The following is a 7035-nucleotide window of genomic DNA, read 5'->3' on the forward strand; positions in this document are numbered from 1 at the left end:
TGAAGTTGAGACGTCTTCTTCATTAAGTGTCGATAAAATAAAAGGGCCCTCTTTTATAAGCCTCATGTTAATAAGTCATGAGAAGAATCATAAAGCATTTTCAAAGGATTAAAATGCTAAACTATTCTATAAGTCCTAAATAAGTAAGGTAAAGGCAAGAATAGAACACATTGCAGTACTAACAAAACTTCTTAATATAATTAAAAAGACTAAGTAGAAACTTAGTCAATAAAAGTTTATACAAGTGCCCCATTATGATAACTGGGGACTTTCACCAAAAAATCCCTTAAAAACTAAGGGATAAAACCATCATTCAATTGAAGGGGTTAGCACATCAGGAGTTGCAATATTTATTTCACTTTCAACCACATGCACGGTGGCAACTTCTGAAGAAGCAGCAGCAGGAACGATTTCAGCAGAGCTTGAGATGTTAGGATCAATGAGGGAAACAAGAGTCACAGAAGCTTCAACTTCCACAGACTGGGTCATAGAAGTTTCACCCTCTGAAGCTGGAATTGCAACATTTTCAGCTGAAGCAGGAATTGTAATCCCAATTGCTGCAGTATGCACTTCTTCATTTAAAAGTTCTTCTGTTCCAGGAACTTCAAGTGCAGGAGAAGGAGTATCAGCAGACTGTTGGCTTTTCTCGATGGTATCTATGACTTTGGCCAGTTCAGACTGCAAGTCAAAACCTTCTTGAGCAGCTTCCGTCAAAGCATCACGACGATATTTCAGGAAAGCCCAACTCACTTCTATGTTAAAATTTTCCTCTAGAAGTCCATATTCCTTTTCCCACATAGCAAGATTGTTTTTTAAGATTTGATATTCAGCTAAATGGGAATCAAGGGAAGCTTCAAGAGAAGCATGAGAACTCTTCAAGGCATGAATCTCGTCAGAAGAAGTCTGTAAGTCAGCCTGAGCTTGAGTCAAGCTTTGCACTAACTCTCCTGCATATTCTTCCTTCCTAGCCAAAAGTGCCTTCATCTCTCTAACTTCTTCACTAGCCCTGGATAATTGTTCTGACAAAGAGCATTCCAAAAGCTCTTTGTCTCTTTTCAATTGGCTTAAAGAGGCTTTGACAGTTGCCAGTTCAGAAGTTAAACCACGGTTTTGCTGCTCCAGGAGATTTTTATCTTCTTGCAACTCCTCTATGGTCCCTTGAGCATTCTCGAACTGCTCCTTCCAATTGGTTGCTTCAAGCTGGGCTCCCCTAGTTATTTCCTCGGCCTCGTGGATAGTCTTTTCAGACTTACGAGCTCTTCTTTCCAGTAGGGAAATTCTTCCCATTAATTCCGTGCCAATAAGGTTAGCCTACAGAGGTAAGTCATGGAAATGAGAGATTGAAGATAATTTAAAAAAAAACTTGTTGGTAAAAATACCTTCAAAGTAGAATGAACTACGTCATTCATCAGAGTTAAGCAGCTATGGCTCTCCATCTTCTTCTTCTCGATATCTCCAATTAGAGGTTCGAGCCAAACATCGGCTCTGCCGGTCTTCCTCAAGAGGCTATGAAAAGCCTATAATAAAGGCAGCTATCACTTCGTAAATAGTGAGAGTGAAGAAGTCTCGAAAAAGAGTATGAATAGTGGAATCAATTAGAAAATGACACATGGGCAGAACATTAAATGGAAAAGACTGATGAGACGTTAGTACTGTCATGAGCATTAATTGTGGTAAAAATTCCTTTTACATGAAGATCCACTTCCCAATTATTTAATTGATAAAAAAATGGAAAGTGGGGGGACTATCTGTATTGGGAAAAAACTGAGTTTATATTAAAAGATGATGTGGCATGACACGTGGATTAGTTAAATGGTCAAAGCGCAGCAATTGACTAAGAGACACGGATGGAAACAGCCACGGGAAGAAGAATTTAAATAAGCACGAGATGACGTATAGATACGAGTCTCGTACCAATTTAAATTATCTACAGCCAACGGATAGAAGGCATTGAAAGCAAAGATCTGGTGACAGAAAGGAGTCCAAATTCATTATTAAATACTTGATACGTTATGAAATCGGTATTTAATAGGAATGATTGTATAACGGCTTATTTAATATCATTTATTACTCATGATTATATCATTAAAGTTGAGGCTTCATTCCTTTACCTAGAATTATCTATAAAAGGAAGAAGTATCATCATTTGTAAGGACACGGAATACTATTGAGAATTTATTGAAATATACATCTATTTGCTTCTTTACCATCGTTCTCAAAAGTATTTTATTTTTGTCTCCTGATTATTAGTAACCCGAATTTCTTTTTAGCTTTGACCAAAGACTCAGATTTTTGGTTAAACAATTACGTTAGCTGTTTATTTCGATTTAGACAGTTATGCTTTTATTCAGATTGTTATTTGTAGTACTCTAAACGCTCGTGTATTCCTGACACTAGTTCTTGGATTTGTATTTGGATATCGCTGGTTATCAGATTTATCTACTTTATTTCTGTTTACTTAGCTTATTGGTTTTCATTTGATTTGACTTATTAAAAATAGATAATAACTACATCTAACGTTGGTTTGCCTAGCAAGTAAAATGTTAGGCAGTATCCCGGTCCCGAAGGTGAAAATTCCGGGTCATGACATTCCCCAAATACCAGTTACATAAGCAGGCTGTACATTATTTTCATCAAGGTAGACACAACTCCACATGATTCTTTCCACACGCATCATGTGTGGAGTATTTATTATACAATGCTCATTTTTTCAACAAGATATATAAACAGAAAACCAACAAGATCATTTTATCCATAACCACATATTTTGTTTTATTACATAGTAATGATTTAATCAAGTATTAGACACAACTCAAGTCCAGTCCGTGATCCTTTTTCCATAATTAGGAAGCAATTTCTTGAAGAGATGGGTAGTCAGTGTAACCAATAAGTGGATCATTAGCGTAGAATGTGCTCCTATTATACTTGTTAAGTGGAGCATTAACCTCAATTCATTAGCTATTGCATCTACATTTGAGTCCTTTTCTTCGCCATCAGAATCTGTAAAAGGAGACAGTTTCATACCAACTTTTTCAGCTCCGATATATCTCATTGATCACTGCTTCTACTACTTTCAAGCTAAGTCGACAATGAATTGATCAATTAAGTAGCCGTCATTCGAAGCATTGATCTCAACTCCATCAAATCCTTTATATATTATGGGAAACAAGTTAATTAATGAAATTGAAGCAATGAAAATTAAACACTCGTTTTTTTATGAGTGAAAATTAGGCACTAATGAAATGAAAGCAACATGGTTTATAATATTCTTAATTAAGAGAGTAGAATAACAATGGTCTTAGCTCTTCTAGATCTGCTACAATATACAGACATGGTAAAAATTGAATGTCCTCAGATATACTAGTATAACATAATTGGTTGAGTTGAAGTTCAGTTATCAAAGGGATAGAGTAGAATAATTTAACTCAATACCAGCTTTAATGGCATTACGGGCTGCGATCCTGAAATCATTGACAATTCCAGGGACTTCATCAGATTTCAAGCGACGACGTGTTGGTTTCTCAAAAACTTGATTACCTCCGGGTCCTGTAATATGCAAAAGAAGAAGACAGCAAAATCCGAATAATTAATAAAGAGATGATTTAGAAACAAGTATGTCATAATTAAATCTTTGACAACGTAACCTTAATTTGTTCTTCTTTATCCAATATATATAATTCTAGCTAGATGCTAGCTTCAAATTTCAGACGGGGCCGATTTAGGGGCCGAATGGTTCACCCGAATCCCCTTCACCGGAAAATTACACTGTATATATAAGGCAAAATATGTTTCTCTCTCTCTATATATATATTGAATCCCGTTGTCATAGTCCAACCAAGGGCGTATGCAGGAATTTTTGTAAGCGAAATCGAAATTTATAAAAGAATTAGAATATAACTTTTATTGTCATACTTTTAGACAAGAAATAACCTTAATCTATTGGTTTCGTTGAGTCTTAAGTTAGAAATAATCCTAAGTTTAATTCTACTTCATCACAATCTTTAACTACAAATGATGTGCAAGTTAAGGGTGGAACCTTTGACCTCTTAGAGCAAAATTAAGCACATAACCAACACACCAAGACACTATTTATGTTAAGTGGTATTATTTTTTCCTACTTATCTGTTTCCGTACAGTAGGAATACATATATTTAGTAAAATTTTCCGACCTAGTGGTCAGGGGTTCAAAACCTTTGTGTCACTAACCCCTTAGCGGAAATTCTGCCTCCGCCATTTCAGATTATATATAAATAAATAAATAATAGTAATTGTAAGTCTTACTTGCAGTGGCGGGGCCACATTGAAGCGACACCCTTTGTCGGAAAATTATACTATTTTGTTAGATAATTTTTTTTATTTTATGTATATTTAGTATATGTTGACTCTCCTTGACTTTTTGATATATCTAATTATTTATATTTTGACATCCCTCGATAAAAATTCTAGATCCGGCCACTGCTTACTTATCCATACGTAAAGGCCGCCGCCAAGTGGTGAACCAAGAGTAGGAAGAGACAAGCGAGCTGAATGCCAAATTTGACAAAAGAAGACGCCTCCTTTCTCATGGACACCCTCAACTACTGGCTTCCAAGCTTTCACTTGCTCCTCACTTCATATTCCAGGCATGTTCGGGCACCTAATTTAACAATATTATTCTTAATATCTTATTAACTATATGTAGAAATTAATACTTATTTGTGGTAATTATTTACCCTTGAGAAATATCGGATGCAGCAGCAGCTTCAGAAATGAGAAGACCTCCATTAGTAGCTCTTTGTGCATAATATTCAGTAGCATGTGGCTGCTGTGGTATATTATTGTGTGCCCTGTATCTTGTTAGTGCTGGAAATACTATTCTGCATTACATTCAAGGGTCATAATTAATATCCAATTTATTTGGTCACACTCTAAATAATGGAGTAGTTATCATGTATAAAGAGCTACGTAGTTCTTAATTACTAGCCTCAATAATAGTACTATACTGACCTATGAGAGAGGTCAAATCTCCCCAGTTTGTAAGGAGTAAAGAGGGGCACATTAGAGTAGTTGTTTGCAGCTTCCATCTTCAAATTCTTCTCCTCTTTTGTGCTATGCAATGTCAGAATATCCTCCAATATATATATATGAATATTACTTTTACTTGTATCTATATGAACGTGTGTTGCACGTTAATAATAGCACGTGATGATTTAAACATTTATTTATATGAAGCAACAATAAAATTTGATTAATGAGATAAATTTTATGTATAATAATATAACAATCATCTAAATGTCGAAAAATATTATTAGAGTAGCATAATACATGAATTTAAAATAAAAGGACATTATCAAAACTTACACAAATGATCAATTTAGTCATGTTAGTTAGATAATTATGTATTATAATTTAAAAGAATTTAATGTGATGGTATCTTAACGAGTATTTTTTTTGTGGATTTTTTTTTTTGTATGTCACTTCCTAATGCTTTGGTTACTCTGCCTTAACCAAACCTCTTGTTATCGATCTTGGTATCCCTAAAGTGCAACAAATAGTTGTTCGTGCAAGAAAACATATTGCGGTAATATAGTCCAATATTTATGATGTTTGTTCTTGTGCTTTATTTATTATTGTAAGCACGTGATTTTTGCCCTATATGAGAAATACTCCCAGAAAATGCAAAATAAAATGATTTTCCTTGGTGTGCAATTTTGAGTATTTTTGTGATATTTTTGGATAATTATTTGTATTTGTCTGTGTTTGCTTATTTGTTAAATTAATAAAAAATATAAAAATATGTTGCATTTTGCATGTAGGATTTTCTACAATTGTTAGTAATTAAATTAGTTTTACAAAAATTAAAATTATAAAAAAATAGGCATCTTTTGCATTTTTAGCATTTAATGTCCAAATGAACAATTTTATGCTTAATTATTACTTAATTGTGCGTTAATTGTTATTGGGAGTTAATTTGCAATTTTATAACTTAATTTAGTTATTAATAATAATTTAAGTATCTTTATAATTTAGTTTTAGAAAATAAAAGAAGAAAAGATAACAAAAATACAAATAAAAATCGGATTGGGCCACTTCTTCAATTTTCAACCCCAGGCCGAAACAATTGTCCACGACCCAGTCCACTTCACACGGGTCGACCCGGTCCGCCCCATTAACCCAATACCTAACCCCTTTCTTCATTTTTTGGTCTAAACACAAAAACAAAACAAAAATAACAAAAAACCAAAAACCCTAAAACACTAACTCATCCGCCTCCTCTCTTCATCCTCTCAAAACTCCAAGCTCACAACCATGGCTGCCCTCACCTTACTCTTCGTCTACTCAGAACAACCAACGTCACCACCATCCACGTCGACCTCCCCGTTTGCTTCGCTGTTGCTTCGCCGGAAAACCCTCGGCCAAAATGGAAGGAAAACCCATCGCCATGGATGCCATGTTTTGTGTGTTTGTTACTGCTTCATTTTCCTCAGCCTGCTCCAGCAGTGTCACTGCTGTTTGCTCCGTCGTCTCTGAGCTTTGCCATCGTCGTCCATGGTGGCACTGCCTTCCCGCCATTGACGCTGCTCGACTAGTCGAGCTTTCGTTGCGTGGTGCTACTTTCTGCTGTCGTCTCTGAGCTTTCGTTGCCTTCCCGCCATTTCTGCTTTGCGCTGTCATCAACCAAGAAGGCTGCTTCAGGCTTTGCCATCGTCGTCCATGGTGGCTGCCTTCATCTTCTTCGCAACATCCAGTCTGCACTGCCCCGTCCCCAGCTGTCGCGTCTTTGTTTCACTACTGCCCGTCCAGTCGAGCAAGCATCGACGACTCGGGGTGCTGCTGCCTTCTTCTTCGTTTTCAAACGATGCCAAATGACCATCTCCTTTGGTCATCCGTTCGTGGTCGTCTGCGGCGTCAAGTTATCGTGGGGCAATACTCGTTTCCGGACAGATTGTTTCCATCCAAGTTCACCGTCACTTGTTCGATGCTTTGGTCGTCAAAACAGTCCGTACGTAATTCGTTCGATCCGGTTAGTAGATTTGAGTTTTATTTTGTCCGTAT

General features: G+C 36.2%; 1 pseudogene; it reads right to left on the reverse strand.

Moving 5' to 3' along the window:
* Positions 1 to 309: 309 nt before the first annotated feature.
* Positions 310 to 5063, reverse strand: LOC107801040 (12-oxophytodienoate reductase-like protein; annotated as a pseudogene).
* Between the last annotated feature and the right edge of the window lie 1972 nt (positions 5064 to 7035).

This window comes from Nicotiana tabacum, chromosome 7, assembly GCF_000715075.1.
Source record: "Nicotiana tabacum cultivar K326 chromosome 7, ASM71507v2, whole genome shotgun sequence".
Taxonomy (NCBI): domain Eukaryota; kingdom Viridiplantae; phylum Streptophyta; class Magnoliopsida; order Solanales; family Solanaceae; genus Nicotiana; species Nicotiana tabacum.